At 33.9% G+C, this 17,672-nt stretch overlaps 1 pseudogene; it reads left to right on the top strand.

Annotated features, from left to right (window-relative positions):
• The first annotated feature begins 11,089 nt into the window (after nt 1-11,089).
• Nucleotides 11,090-12,025, top strand: LOC125113038 (olfactory receptor 5W2-like; annotated as a pseudogene).
• The last annotated feature ends 5,647 nt before the right edge of the window (nt 12,026-17,672 follow it).

Below are 17,672 nucleotides of genomic sequence, written 5' to 3' on the forward strand. Positions count from 1 at the left end.
ATTTTAATTTCTAAAATCCTATTAAATTTCATCAACACAAGAGTACTGGAGTTGAAAATTTTTTAGGTGTTAAATAATGTACATTTTAGGGGTTTTAGGCCATAAACTCATTGTCATAACCACTTATCATTGGCCATATCTTATCCTAATGCATATGTAAATAGATGTCATGCCCCAAATATAATAAAACTTTATGTACCATAGTTTCCTGAGAGTAAATATTAAAAAATGGTGTGTCCACAAAAAAAAAAAAACAAACTGTATGTACCATATTTTCCTGACACCTACCCTAGTTTAGATAAATTACTTCATGGTAAACCCGCATGTTGGAAAACTACACAGCAATGAAGATGAATAAAATACCTCAACATGCAACAACATGGCGAAATCTCACAAACCTAATGCTGACCACAATGAGCAAGATAAAAAATGGAAATGATTTTATACCTATACACAGCACAAAATTACTAGTTAACCTATCATATTGGACATCAACTTGAGATGAGTCTATGAAATGATTTCTGAGACATTAGTCATGTTCATTATTTGCCCTGGTTCTAGTTGAAGGGAAACTTTGCATTTCTGAAATCTTATTTACAGTGTACTTTTTCAAATGAAAATGTTCTATACATGTATTACACTCTAAACAGTTTTTTTAAAAACCAAAGTGTATTCTCTATCAGATTGAAAGCAACCATGAGATTTTTCAATCCAGCAGTTCCTTGTACACAGTGTATTCGTAATGTTTAGAAAATTCTCATATTATTAAGACTGACTCCTTGTAGAACAACCATGTCTTGATCCACTCATAGGTCCTTCTAATTCTTCCTCCAGAAGCAAAGAAACCTCACATACTTTGGAAAAAATATCATGAAATAAAACCTGAGTCATAATACACAACATTTCAAGGATAGACTACTACCCTCTGAAAAAGAAATGTGATCTTTTGAGTAGAAACTCACTCATGTACTGTGCTTTTAATATCACCAGGTAACCAGAAACATTTAGATATAGCTGAATTTTTTTTTGGCCACATCCACAGCATAGGAAATTTCCTGCGCCAAGAATCAAAGCTGTGCTACAGCAAAGACGTTTCCAGATTCTTAAAGTGGTGAGCCACAAGGGAATTCTTTTAACTTGCTGGAAATTTATGATGTATAAAATTTATCTTAATATATTTCTCCAATTATTCAGGAAATCCATTCTTAATGAGAACTGAAATTCTTCAGTAGCTAAATTGGATTGGTTAACTTACAATAATAGTGTAGCTACAGAAACTCAGTCTTAAACCTGTGAGAAGATACAGATTGAAGTAAGGTGGGTTTGCATGCTCTGGAGAACAGCCTTATTTAAGAAGGTAATGTTAGGCTTTGGTTGAACAAAATGTAACCAGAGGGAAAAACCTGAGATAATAACTAATTTGAAAAGAATTAGAAGAAAGGAACAAGGAAAAATTCACATCCTCAAATTGTGTGGCAGAGAAGTACACAATGGCAATAAATGACTTAAGTAACACAAATGCATCTGTTTCTTGAATTTAAAGAGTGGACAATTATTAGCATGTAGTTATATGTTTTGACTTTGTTTCGACAATGTCCCCCACAACAATACACTTGGTATTTTAGCACTGGGGTCATCACACAAAGAAAGACAATGAAATATAAAATCCATCAAAATTAGTCACTAAGAATCATTCTTGCCAATATTTAAAATGTACCATTTTCACTGCTTTTTACCTGATAAATGATCTAGCATTATAGAAAGCAAGGGAGGAAAATAGCAACAAGTAAATAAAAGAAGTGGTGGAGTTCCTGTCATGGCCCAGTGGTTAACGAATCCAACTAGGAACCATGAGGTTGCGGGTTCAGTCCCTGCCCTTGCTCAGTGGATTAACAGTCCGGCATTGCCGTGAGCTGTGGTGTAGTTTGCAGACGCGGCTCAGATCCCGCGCTGCCGTGGCTCTGGTGTAGGCTCGTGGCTGCGGCTCCAATTGGACCCCTAGCCTGGGAACCTCCATATACCACAGGAGCGGCCCAAGAAATAGCACAAAGACAAAAAAATAAAATAAAATAAAAGAAGTGGAAAGTAATACAAACCAAAGAAATCTTGTGTCCCTGTTAACTCCTAAGTGAGATTTATAAATAAACAGGAAAGTACCTGCACTTATCAAAAGCATAAACTAGTATATCCCTGACATATCTTGTTAATAACCATTTAGAACAAATTCTATGATATATTAAACATGTGATATTATATAGTAATAAAAGAGATAATATTTGAAAACTCCTAGTGTTTGGTACCAACTCTAAAATGATCTCTTGTCCCTCAAGTCCATTTGAGAGAATTTCCATAACCCAGATATGGTGAATTTTATAAGCAAACAATCACTCATTTTAGAGTTGCCTAAGATGTAAATAGTTAAATATGCATTTCTATATATAAATTTCCCTCTTTCCACTAAAATAATATTTAAAAAGCCAAAGAGTATGAATAATTGTATATAAACCGGAATATGGATGAAATAAATGGGTATGCATTAATGTAAAGGAACACAATCTTCTGTTCAGAATATTCTATATGTAAATATATTTATTACAATCTCATTTTGTTTAGAAATAAGGTAGTATGTACAAGGAAACATGGTTATCTTTGTGCATTGTGATTTGAGTTAAATTTTTCTATTTTTATATAGAATTGCTAATTGTCACAATTTTAATTAATGCATGTGTGTGTTGTACATTTGTGTGTTTGCATTATCTATTATGGATTTAAAACTATACACCTTTTAAGAGGATTGGTAAAGCATAAATAGTAAATGGTGCTTGAGGGAAAAGCATAAAATATTTTAACCGTGTATAAGGATTGGTCATTGAAGAGAATAGGAACAAAAGCATAATGGAAAAATTCTGTATTTCTGCCTCAATAACCCTACTTATGTGAAATATTCAACAATAAATCATATGGTTACATTTTTCACTTATGTCTGAGAAATAAATATTGATAAACACAAGGACTAGACACAGACATTGACATACATACTCTAAATTATTCCAGAGACAACACTGAGTGGGCAGACAGAGTGACAGCCCAGAAACGCCACAAGTTCAGGCATAGGTACTAATATTTCTGGATGAGATTTTCTTTTTAAAAAATTTTATTATAGTTTATTTACAATGATTTTTCAATTTCTACTGTACAGCAAAGTGACTCAATTGAACCTATACATATATTCTTTTTCTAACATTATTCTCTATCATGTCCATCACAAGTGATTGGATATATTTGCCTGTGCTATACAGCAGGATCTCATTGTTTATCCACTCCAAATGCAATAGATTGCATCTACCAACCCCAATAGCCCACTGAATCTCATTCCCTCCACCTCCCCTATGGCAATCATTAATGTATGTTCTCCATGACCTTGAGTTTGTTTCTTTTCTGTGTCAAGTTTCATTTGTGCCATATACTAGATTCCAAATATGTGATATCATATGGTATTTGTCTTTCCTATTCTGACTTATTTCACTTAGTATGAAAGTCTCTAGTTCTATCCATGTTGCTGAAAATGGCATTATTTTGTTTTTTTTTTTATGGCTGAGTAGTATTTCATTGTGTATATATACATGTTCTTAATCGATTCATCTGTCTATGGACATTTAGGTTGCTTCCTTCATGAGATTTTCTTATTCATATTTTTCCCTATTTGTTTTCTTCTTTTCACTAAAATAAAAAAAATCATCTCTAGTAAAAAAAAAAAAACTTTCATAATATATTGTGGGAAAAAAATATTTATTAATTACATATTTTTCCCACATAGTGAATTATGGGAGATTTTAGAGATGTAAGTGCTAAGTGCTATTTAACAAAAAAGATATATGCTCTTCTATGGATTTGAAATGAAACAATACAGTATTGGCTATTTTCTATTCAAGTAAACTTTTCTTCAGTTAAAAACGATACATGTTCTTAACTGTGGGTTAGGAATCCTGCTGCTGCTGCTCTGTAGGGCAAATTCCATTCCAGGCTTAGTGCAGTGGGTTAAAGGATTGAGCATTGCCTTAGCTGCTGTGTAGGTCACAGGTGCAGCTTGGATTAAACTCCTGACCCCAGAACTTCCATATACCATGGGTACAGCCATTAAAAAAAAAAGATACATGTTATTTTTTTTCTAACAAAAAATGATCTCAAAATAATGTTTTTTAAGTATAATTATTTTTAATGCATGTACAACATTTACTGCATTTACTAATATTTTGGATAGGATTTTATTTTTCTTAAAATTTTTATTATAGTTGATTTACAATGTTTTGCATGTTTACCAATTTTAAAAGTAGTCACTGTTAACTTACAGTCATATGTGTTATTTGATGTTAATACAAGAGAATGTATGTATATATATTTCCTGAAGAGTATATGTGTGTGTACAATATAGGAATGACTATAAACATCCCCCCAATTATTAAGCAGAATTAAAGCAATACTAAAGGACTGTAAAAGCTACACACATAAACCATATATCAAGAACAACAACCCAGTCTCTTTTACCTCAATTCAACATGTCTGTCCATGCATACAGAAAAATACATTCACACAAATATATATAGGATATATGCACATATACACATATGATCATATTGTTTCTGGCAAGCAAAGGACACAGCTTACTGGAATTATTTTTCTTCCAATACCAAATAATAAAATTGCCAAACTATATACAAATCAGTGTTAACAGGAGTCATTTTTTCTCCAGCCTTTTTAAAGCTGTTAGTTTACTACTTGAATATAAGGAATCTAAACTGCTCTTATTAAAGTTCTCTTGTGGTGCAGCAGGTTAAGGATCTGGTGTTGTCACTGTTGTGGCATGAATTCAATCCAAGATTGTTAAGGGAACTTAAATACAGCATCACTGATTCTTATTTAAATAAATATTTTGGTTTCACTCACTAAATAGAAAGGAAATTATAAGATGAGTCATAATAAGCCTTTAATGCTAGCGAGTCAATCACTGTTCTAAAAGTGAAGACAGAGTACAGTCATAAAACAAGAATATTTCCCCCATTTTCCATCTCTAAACTTAATGGGATCCAGGTATTTTCTCAAACCACACTTATAATAACTATGAATGCAATTTAAGAATTGAGTTTAGATATTAATTTTGTATTTTTTATTTTTTGTGTATATTAATTCCTAATGATTTTTTTCCATTACAACTGGTTTTTGGTGTTCTTCCAATTTTCTATTGTGCAGCAAGTTGACCCAGTAACACATACATATATATATTATTTTTTTCTCACATTATCATGCTCCATCGTAAGTGACTAGATATAGTTCCCAGTGCTATATATCAGGATCACATTGCTTATCATCCAATGAAAAAAACAGGAAAGTAGGCATTGCAATACTCATATCAGATAAAATACAGTTTATTTATTTATTTTTTTTTTGTTTTGCCTTTTTGCTATCTCTTTGGGCCGCTCCCACGGCATATGGAGGTTCCCAGGCTAGGGGTCTAATCGGAGCTGTAGCCACCGGCCTACACCAGAGCCACAGCAACGTGGGATCTGAGCTGTGTCTGCGACCTACACCACAGCTCACAGCAACGCCGGATTGTTAACCCACTGAGCAAGGGCAGGGACTGAACCCGCAACCTCATGGTTCCTAGTCGGATTCGCTAACCACTGCGCCACGACGGGAACTCCTAAAATACATCTTAAAGTGAAGGTCATGAAGAAAGACAAAGAAGGACACCATTTAATGATAAAAGGATCCATTCAATAAGGGGATATTACACTTGTCAATATATATGGCCCTGATATAAGAGAGCTGAGATACCTACAAAAAAATACTAACAAACATTAAAGAAGAAATTAAAGGGAATATAATAATAGTAGGAGATTTTAACACCATGCTCACATCAAAGGACAGATCTGCTAGAGAGAAAATCAATAAGGCAACAGAGATCCAAAATGACACAATAGAAAAGTTAGACTTAAATGACATTTTCAGGACAATACATCCAAAAAAATCAGAAAATACATTATTCTCAAGTGTACATGGAACATGCTCAAGGATTGATCACGTACTGAGGCACAAAGCTAACCTCAACAAGTTTAAAACAGAAATTATTTCAAGTATCTTCTGTGACTATAATAGCATGAAACTAGAAAACAATCACAGGAAAAGAAAGTAGAAAAAACTAACTCCATGGAGACTAAACAAGATGCTACAAGAAAACAAATGTGTCCATGAGGAAATCAGTAAGGAAATCAAAAAGTACTTTGAGACAAATGATAATGAAGACACAAGCATGCAGAATATATGGGATGCTGCAAAAGCAGTGCTCAGAGGGAAATTCATAGCAATACAGGCCTTCCTCAAAACAGAAGAAAAATCTCATGTTGACAACTTAATACACCACCTAAATGTATTAGAAAAAGAAGAACAAACAAACCATAAAGTCAGCAGAAGGAAGGAAATTATAAATATCAAAGAGGAAATCAATAAAATAGAGATAAAAAACAACAGGACAAATCAATAAAACCAAGAACTGGTTCTTTGAAAAGGTAAATAAAATTGACAAACCTCTGGCTAGACTCACCAAGAAGAGGAGAGAAAAATAAATAAATAAATAAAATAAGAAATGAAAAGGCAGAAGTCACAACTGATAGTAGAGAAATAAAAAACATGAGATAATACTATGAAGAATTGTATGCTAACAAATTTGGCAACCTAGAAGAAATGGACAACTTTCTAAAGACTTATGACCTGCTAAAACTGAATCAAGAAGAAATAGGTCAACTGATCAGACTGATCTCTAGTAAAGAAACTGAATTATTTTAATAAAAAAAACATACAAATAAAAGTATAGGAATAGATGGCTTCATAGGTGAATTCTACCAAACATACAAAGATGAACTTAAACACTTCCTCCATAAACTTTTCCAAAATGTTGAAGAAGTAACACTCCTAAAGACATTCAATGATGCCACCATCACACTAATACCAAAACAAAATAACTACCAAAAAAAAAAAAAAAAAAACTGTAGGCCAATATCTTTTATGAATACAGATGCAAAAATTCTCAACAAAATTTTAGCCATCCAAACCCAACAACATATAAAAAAGATCACACACACGGCCAGTTGGGATTCACCCTAGGTGAACAAGGATGTTTCAACATAAACAAGTCAATCAATGTCATACACCACAATAATAAAAGCAAAGTCAAAAACCATATGATCATCTCAATAGGTACATAAAAAGCATTTGACAAACTCCAACATCCATTCATGATTGAAATTCTTACAAAAGTGGCTATAGAGGGAATGTACATTAAGGTGGTGGTGAAAGACATCTATGCTGAGAACTATAAAATATTAATTAAGGAAATTAAAAAGGATTCAAAGAAATGGAAAGATATTACATGCTCCTGGGTTGGATGAATTAATATTGTAAAAGTGGCCATACTACCTAAAGCAATCTACAGGTTCAATGCAATCCCTATCAAATTACAAATGATATTTTTCACATAACTACAATGAACAATCCAACAATTTATATGGAATCACAAAAGACCCAGAATTGCCAAAGGAATCCTTAGGGAAAAAAAGGTGGGAGTCATAACTTTCCAGACTTAAGACAATATTACAGATCCACAGTAATCAAGACAGTGTGGCACTGGTACCAAAACAGACATACAGACCAATGGAACACAATAGAGAACCCAGAAATAAATCCAGACACCTTTGCACAATTAATCTTTGACAGAGGAGGCAAGAACATAAAACGGGAAAAAGACTGTCTTTTCAGAAACTATTGCTGGAAAAACTGGACACATCTGCATATAAATCAATGAAAGTGGAACCCACCCTCACACCATGCACAAAAATAAACTCAAAATGGCTGAAAGACTTAAATATATGACAGGACACCATTAAACTCCTGGAAGAGAACATAGGCAAACCATTCACTGACATCAATATTACAAATGTTTTCTCATGTCAGTATCCCAAGGCAACAGAAATAAAAGCAAAAATAAACCAATGGGACCTAATCGAACTGAAAAACTTTTGCGCAGCAAATGATAGCATAAAAAAACACAAAAAGACAACTTAAAAATGGGAGAAATTAGTTTCAAATGATGCAACTGAGAAGAGCTTAATCTCTAGAATATACAAGCAACATACATACCTCAACAGCAAAAAAGCCAACCACTCAATGGAAAAATGGGCAAAGGACCTGAAGAGACATTTCTATAAGGAAGATATACAGATGGCCAACAAACACAAGAAAAAATTCTCAACATCATTGATTATTAGAGAAATGCAAATCAAAACTACCATGAGATACCACCTCACACCAGTCAGAATAGCCATCATTAGTAAGTCCACAAATAACAAGTGCTGGTGGGGTGTGGAAAGAAGGGAACCTGGACTGTTGGTGGGAATGTAAGCTGGTACAGCCACTCTGGAGAACAGTATGGAGGTACCTTAGAACACTATACATAGAACTACCTTATGACCCAGCAATCCCACTCTTGTGAGTATATCCGGACAAAACTTTCCTTGAAAAACACACATGTTCATTGTAGCACTATTCACAATAGCCAAGACATGGGAACAACCAAAATGTCCATTAACAGATGACTGGATTGGGAATATGTGGTTTGTATACACAATGGAATACTACTCAGCCATAAAAACAAAATAAAATAATGCTATTTGCTGCAAGGTAGATGGAACTAGAGACTCTCATCCTAAGGGAAGTATGTCAGAAAGAGAAAGATAAATACCATAGGATATCACATATCTATGATCTAAGATATGGAACAAATTAACCTTTTCACAGAAAAGAAACTCATGGACATAGAGAATAGACTTGTGGTTGCCAAGAGGGAGGGGGATGAAGTTGGATGGACTGGGAATTTGGTGTTAATAGATGGATAAGTTATTTATTTTTGAAATTCTTGAAATTTCATGAATTGCTTTTGACATTTTTCATAAATTTTTAATGCTGGAAATATTCTTAAATGATATGGGGCATGTGAATATTTCATAAAGAGAAATAAAGTGAAAAATGGAATAAAGGAAGAAAATAAAAATTATAAATGTGAGACTTTTCATAGTTCATTGGATTTCTGTTTTGACTAGATATAGATTCAATATAACTGTGAAGTTTAAGATAAAAATAATTTGTGGTTTTCTTGTCAGATCAATATGTTGAAAATAGTAAAGAAATAAAGCTCAATTTTGCTAAAGCTGTTGCTGTATTCATAGAGGAAATAAAGAACCAAAGATGCAATTGATCACTTACTAGCATACATTTAATGAGAGGGTGGAAGCTTCATTTTAAGTCCAAAATACTATCTAGTAAAATAAAATTCCAATTCACTTTTTTTGCCATAAGTACCAAGTAGAGAAAGACTTGGTAACGTCATAGGTAAATTCCTGATTTTCCAGACTTAAGAATATAGGAGAAAACATTTACATTAAAATGAGAGACATAAATTAATCAGTTTGTGTTAAGCCTTTTAAGTTTAACAAACTCATAAATTTAATGGTCAAAATAATATTTTCTTTTGAGAACTGCAATAATCAGTCTCAACTTATTAATATCCATTAAAATGATTATTTTAATTATTTTCTCAATCTGGGTACACAGGAAAGGCTATTCTTTTTATCACTGGAGTGGTATATACTTAAGGTTTTTTTATTTTATTTAAAAATAATTTAGGTACCACATTACAAAGAAGAATATTTGCAAATTTAACTCCATGTAAACCACATGACATATATATTCAAGTTTAAAAAAATCACTTTTTTTCTTTTCCTTGTTTTTTTATATTAAGCTATATTTGATTTACATTATGCTAATGTCTATTTTATAGCAAAGTGACTCAGTCATAAATATATATACATTTTTTTCCTTGTATGATCTTCCCAAGATATTGGATACAGTTCCCTGTGCTATTCAGCAGGACCTAATTGCTTATCCATTCTAAATGTAATAATTTTCATGTACTAACCCCACACTCCCAGTCCATCACACTCCTCTCCACCCCCTTGGAAACCACACGTCTTTTCTTTAGGTCTGTGAGTCTCTTTCTGTTTTGTATACAGGTTCATTTGTGCCATATTTTAGATCCCCCATATAAGTGATATCATATACATCACTGACATTCTTTTTGTCCTAGCAACAGAGACATACATACATGGAAACACAACAGACACAAATATACACATAAACACACACACACACATCTCTTTATCAAAACCGCTTATTTTCCCTCATACTATTTTAAATTTTTTAAAATATAAAGGCCTTTGAAATTAAAGATATGGAAATGTATGCATTAAATTATGTTATTAGGACCTTTTCATTAATTTTTTTTGATAAATCAATGAATGAATCCGTTGGCACCAGACCACTCCACAGAGAGGTAATGAGTATATTGACACAGAAATAATATATTTTGAGAGCTCAATAATACTTAATTCATGTCTCACAAATTCTGAAGATAATTTAGGCCAGGACTGAAACATAATCATATTTATTATTATTAGCCATTTATATGTTCCTGGTTTCTAGAACTAACACAAAAGCATTTAAACTAATGTTTAATTGAGCAGTCTTTTGAGAAATGTAAGAGTGGTAATCATCTTTGGTGTCCATGTGAATATTTTCAAATGCAGAAAATGCTCAGTCCTATATCTTACATCCAACACTGGTGCCTCTTTCATGGTATTTTTTATGTAGAATGTGTCACACGTGCATTCAATTATATTTCTAAGGATCTTCCAGAAAAATGAAATGATCACAGAAAATGTTATACACCGTGATGACATGTAACCTTAAATAAAAGTTTTTCAATGCCTATCACAGTTTTTTGTCTGTTTTTATTAAGTACATTATAATGCTTCTTCTCTGAAAGAGTGGGTACATGTCTGGATAATTTTCTGAGTATAAAAAGATAATTAATGACATTGTGTTCTGCTTTACAGATATTTTGTAGATGCCCAGACATCTGTCTATCCTCTTCTCGATCATTTTGTCCAAAATTTAGGCAGAAAAAACAAAGAAAAGAAACAGAATGGATAAAGAAAATTTCTCCTCCATAACTGAATTCATTTTTTTGGGAATCTCTAGTACTCTGGGGATGAAAATGACCCTACTTATTCTGTTTCTACTTGTTTATATCATTAACCTCCTGACAAATCTTGGAATGATCATTTTAATTAGAATGGATTCCCAGCTGCCCACACCACTGTATTTTTTTCCTCAGTCACCTCTCTTTTTATGACCTCTGCTATTCCACAGCAACTGGACCCAAGATGCTTTTTGATGTTTTGGCCAAGAACAAGTCAATCCCCTTCTTTGGCTTTTGGCTGTACTCTGAAATTCCTGATCTTCTGTACCTTTGCAGATTCTGAGTGTCTACTGCTGGCAGTGATAGTGTATGATTGGCACAAGGCAATTATCAACCCCTTGCTCTATACAGATAGCACATCCAACAGAGTGTGTTCCCTGCTCATGGTTGGGGTTTACATGGAGGGGATGGCAGACTCTTTGATACACAAGACATTAACATTCCACTTATGCTTCTGTGCATCAAATGAGATTAACCATTTTTTCTGTGATATCCCTCCTCTTCTGTTGTTGTATTGCTCAGATTCACAGATCAATGAGTTAGCAATATTTGCCTTTTTTTTGGCTTCATTGAACTTAGCTTCATTTCAAGAGTTCTTACCTCTTATTGTTATATTATCCTGTCTATTTTGAAGATACACTTGGATAAGAGGATATTCAAAGCTTTCTTCACCTGAACCTCCCTCCTAGCTATGGTGGCAATTTTCCAGGGAACTCTGCTCTTCATGTATTTTAGACATAGTTTTTCCTACACTCTTAATCAAGTCAAAATAACCTCATTGTTTTACAAACTCATGATTCCCATGTTAAATCCTCTGATTTATAGCCTATGGAGCAAGGAGTTGAAAAAAAAATAGAAAAATTGAAATGTAAAAGATGGTTTAAATATATTATGCACATGCACACAAAATAGTAATTATTTTTTATAAAATCATATGGTATGGTACACAAGAAGCATAATTTTATAAAATTATTAAGTAAATGAGTATCTATAGAAAAGTCCAGCAATAAGAAAATTTTGCACTTTCCTAAATGTCATGCTTTACTATGGGCCTTGATCTTACCTGTGAAATCCCCTCTGTGCAAAACTCATTGACTCCTCTAATTTTGTCATATTTTTATTTTTTTATTGTTTGTTCATAATTTCAAATATATTAAGATTTGAGTGTTCAGTGTTTTTTTTTCTTTTAAGTACTTTGCATTTCATGAAGAATCCAGTAGTTTGTATATTAATGAATCCTATAATCTAGAGGAATAAACAAATAGGAATTAACTAAGCACAAAAATATTTCATAATAAGGTTGAAAACTTTCATTAATTCAAAAAGACATAGGGTTAAAAACCCACAAATAAACATCAAAATCTAGTATGCAGAAAAAGGACTTTGTTGGATAGAGATATTTATTCTCAGATCTAAAAACATTTAATTTGAGGAATAAAAGAATTCTAGGCAGATTGTCCAACAGTTACAGATGTTCTGAGGTACACAGTTTTATTCTTTCTAGAATTGAGAAATCCAATATGGATAGATGACAAAAAGCAATGTAAAGTGCCTTGGTAAATTACATCATTTGCTATAATTATTAACTACCAACACTTCCCACCTTTTATTTCTGATTAAATGTTCCTTTTCATAGACATCCATCTTCTTTAATCATTCTTTTTAGTATCACCCTATTTATTAAATCATTGCCTACAATATGAGATTGTCAGTGATCTTTGCTCAAAGACTAAGAATTCCACCCCTATTACCAAAAACACATAGTGTCTGGGACACAAACTGGAAAGAAAATAAAGAAAGAGAGAGAAGAAAGAAAGGAAGAAAGAGAAAAAAGAAGGAGAAAAACCAAGATAGGTTAATTTTTATTGAATATGTATTCATATTGCAGGAGAAAATGTCCCAATAAAAATGTAGAAAGGAGAGACCCCGGCCATGATGACTAAGCAAAGTCTAGCCAACTGCCCCAACCACCCCTCCCCCACGCATCTGCTTCTGTAAATTTGTTTCTGTATCTACTACCTTGCCTGAGGTTACTCTGGTCCAACTAGCCAAGCATGGACCCAAAAGAAGCAGCCCATAAAAGCCTTGTGAAACCCTTCTTCTGGGCTCAGACTCTCGAGATTGATCTCCTCTGAGCCCACCAGTGTAGTAAACCTGAGTTATCCAACTCTCTGAGTGCTCCCTTGGTTTCTCGCTAGGTAAAAGAACTGATCCACTGCAGCCACAGAGCTTCTGGAGCTGGTAATGCTACAGCCACAGGGCTGTCGCCAGAGCTGGTACGCTGTAGCACAGAGCTGCTGGGTAGCTGCTGTAACAATATGAGACAAAAGAAAAAACTTACTGAGGCTCTTGCATGTGCTTTAAAACACATTTTGTATGTTATATCTAAATGCATAGAGTTGATGTAAATTCTAAAAGTAGCAGAAACTTATACAGACATACAGATATATTTTTGAAAAATAATTAAACTAAAGAGGTCTTTTCTGGATATTTAGAATATATTTGTAAACTTTGCCTGCTCTGCTCTAGTTTGCTGGTGATTAAACCACTGGAAGTGGCTTGTTTAGTAACAGGGACAAGACCATGCATTTGAAGGCCCATAAAAGAATCTAGGGCATTCTTGAGTGTTTGCTAAAATAAAATAAACCAAAAGGCATTCAATACCTAAGGCTATTTAGGTCCCCTCATAAAATGTCTTTGAATGAAAACATTTTAGATTTCCAGTAAGACTAAAGAAGACAATAAGATTCCATGGTACTAGTCTTTCTGGGATTTTGAGACCTGACAGGGGGATGTATAAAGGTAGAAAAAAGACGGAGGATACTTCTTTTAGTTGTGTTATTTTGTCACTAACCCATTTGAAATTTATTCTCTTTCAAAATTTTATCTGTCATCTAGGTGCTATATTGAAAAGCAGCATGGCAGGAGTGAGACTGATTCAGACTACAGTTCAAGCAAAGATGTGTGTCAATATCAGAGGCATAAAGATATCATCTAGTACCACATTACTCTCTGGAGTAATATGTGATATGATATGATATGATATGATATGATATGATATGATATGATATTGATGGGCATTTTTGTAGATAAATTTTTTCTAGGGATAATGATTGCTGAGACCAGCTCAGCATGTTAGGGCTAAAGAACAGGTACTGTGAAACTTAAGGAAAAATTAACATAAAACAAGACACAGAGACATTTATCTTAAGTAAAGTTGGGAACCACTGGACTCAAGGTCTCAGGGACCAAGAGCACTGCCTCAAGAAAACATACTGCTCTTATTGTGGATTAAGTCAAGTGAGGAGGGGGCTATAGGTGCAGGATATAGTGTTTTATTATTTTAAAAGTCACATAGCTGGTAGATGGTTAAGCTTTTACTCTGACCTTTAGGCATTTAACAATCATTAGCATTTGAAGATGGTTGGCCTTAGCTATCTATGCATAGCATCTAGAGAATCCTCATTGTGCTTCCACAAACAGCATGCCTATCTGTGGACCAGCATACCTAGGCTTGCACCTTGGTTCACTTTGCTAATTCGTATTCTGCTAATGACACCTCATAAACCACTTGGGGCCATGAGGTTCCTCTTTCTCTTATTCTTAAGAGGACATATCTTGCTGTGCAAACAGTGTGCCAATCTGCACAGGTCTGGCTTGCCTAGACCAATGCATTATGTCCTCATTCAGCTGTTTATATGAACAACTTATGCCTTTAGATCTTTGTTCTTAAGCTTAAGTCATTTACCAGCACTGTGACTGTTCTTCAAGCAGGAATATGGAGCAAAGTAAAGCAGGACAAGATGGAGTTTTCAGAAAAGAGGCTAAGAAAATATTGTAGAAACAGGTCTCGTGACAAATTATAAAAATAAAATTCTGAAGTTTATATAATGATGAACAGACTTTGCTTTTGAAAAATATTTTGGATGTGTAACGTACATGTAGAGAATACCTAAATCATAACTATACAAATAAACATTTTCAAAAAAAATTACCCCTGTAGTCAGGACCCAGATCAAGAATTAAACATTTCCAGAATCAACAGAGTCTTCCATGGATATGCTCCCTCCTAAATTGATGGTCTCTTGCCAACAGGGAGTAGGTATTTCATGACTTTTATTATGATAAATTAGTTTTGTATTTTTTGAACCACACATAAGTGGATGCCTACAGCATGTGCCACTTCATTCAGCCACATACTTGTTCAGTCCATCTCTGTTGTCACACGCAGTTACAGTACATTCATTTTCATATTGTATAGTAATTCTTTCTGCAATTACATCATTATTTATTTATCCACTTTACTGTTAATAGACAGTAGAGTTTTTTTTTTCTCTTTTTGATTACTGGTAATGCTAGCTAGCAATGTTAATTATTTTACATGTCTTTTATTGTAGAGATACACACTCATTTATCTTGTGTATATGACCAGGGTTTGAAAATGTATGTATACACATGTGTATAAAATTTATATTTAGCAAATATCATAATATTGGTTTCCAAAGAATTATCCAAACACACACTTCAGCTTTCACATTTCAGTAGGGAGTGCTCTGTTTATTGCACATCATTACCAATGTTTAATATTGTCTGTCATTTGATTTTACCCCTTATGTAAAGTACATAATTTCTCTGATGATTGGAAAATTTAGATATCAATTTTCATCAAATGTCTCTTAAAACCAAAATGCAGGAGAGAAGGGCAGTTGAATGAGTTCATCTTGGTGTTGTTGAGGCTCCTGAAACCCCTACTCTTTTTCTGTCATCATTATCACTTCCATTTCTGGGCAAATTGATCTAATATTGTCCTTTAGTATAAATATATGCCCACCCAACTGTTATTCTTTTTTTCAATCTCCCTAAAGATAAAAGTAGGTTTGTGCACTATTCATTGATAGAATTAAACCAATATGGGATTATTCAGTTCAAACTTCTCTTTATACAGAGGGTAAATATGCACAACCTAAAAGATGAGAGTTAAGCTTTATTTTGGGCAAAATTAGGACTATGGTCTTGGTGGTAAGAGACCAGCAATTTAGAAGGGAGTATATAGAAGGCTTTATTAATTCTGGAAATTTTTACTTGGTCTGTCTCCTGACTATGGGGGTATTTTTTTTGAAATTGTATATCAATATAGGGTTATTATTTAATTATATGTACATTATACATCAAAAATATTTTTCAAAAGTAGTGTGTTCATCAATTATAAGAAACTTCAGAATTTTATTATTATGCATTGTTATCTCTAGAACATTTTTATATGCAAAAAGTCTAGTATAGTTTTATATTTTAAAATACAGCTAATGGAGTTCCCTTCATGTCACAGCAGAAGTGAATCCAAGTAGGAACCATAAGGATGCAGGTTCTATCTCTGGCTTTGCTCAGTGGGTTAAGGATCCAACATTGCTGTGAGCTGTGGTGTAGGTCACAGACATGGCTCAGATCTGGCATTGCTATGGCTGTGGTGTATGTAGGCCAGCCACTGCAGCTCAAACTGGACCCCAAGCCTGGGAACATCCATATGCCACAGGTGAAGCCCTAAAAAGCAAATAATAATAAATAAACTAATTAATTAATTAAAATAAAATAAAATACAGCTAATTGATTTATAGTGCAACTTTGTAGTTTAGTGAATAATTCTCTCTCTTGTTATTAAAAATGCAAAAATGTATTATTTTACACTTTAGCACACCTAATTTTTTTCCAGCAACAAAGAGGCTTAATGTACCTGGTTTCCACAGGTACAATTATTATGCCTGAACTTGCACATATTGACCTATTCCTCAGGTCCACACAAATATTTTCTAAAGGCAGGTGTTTATTAGTAGACGGTTGCCTATAAAGTTTTACATATAACATCACTGTGTCACAGGGGAAGTTGTGCAGGCAGAGATTATTTTTCTCACTTGCTTGTCTCTGATGTATTAAATTCCAGCTACAAGATTTTCTTCCATGATGTAAGTAGGCCAACTTCAATTTAATGTAAAACCCATAGGGAAGGCAAGATGGTGGAAGAGTAGGGGGACATGCTTGCCCTCTCCCACAAACAAAACAACAACAAAAAAAACAAATCTCCATGTTAAACAACTCACACAGAACAGCAACTAAATGCTGACAAAAGAACTTAAACTTCCAATAATGGCAAGAATCTTGTGACATACTTGGGTAAAACAAGAGAAAAGAGGAGAGTGAGATAAGGGGAATCAGGACCATATGGGCACTCCCAAAAGGGAACTGTGAAGGAGAAAGGGAACACACATGCTGTTAAGTCACCTAATTGACAGAAAGGTCAACCAAGTTGGAGGGATCTCCAGATGCTGAGAAGAGTGTAGCAGTAGGTCTGAGATGTGAAAAGCAAAGTGAGAGCTGAACCAATCATCTGAACTACTGGCACAGTCTCCAAAAACCGAGACACTTGGGTGGGGGCTCAGCACCAAGACCCTAGCCCTAGAGGTTAGTTCCCTGGAGTGGGCTGGGGTTGACCTTGCAGAGACAGCCTAGGGGACTCAGAAGCAGTTGGTGGGGT

This window comes from Phacochoerus africanus, chromosome 12 (assembly GCF_016906955.1).
Source record: "Phacochoerus africanus isolate WHEZ1 chromosome 12, ROS_Pafr_v1, whole genome shotgun sequence".
Taxonomy (NCBI): domain Eukaryota; kingdom Metazoa; phylum Chordata; class Mammalia; order Artiodactyla; family Suidae; genus Phacochoerus; species Phacochoerus africanus.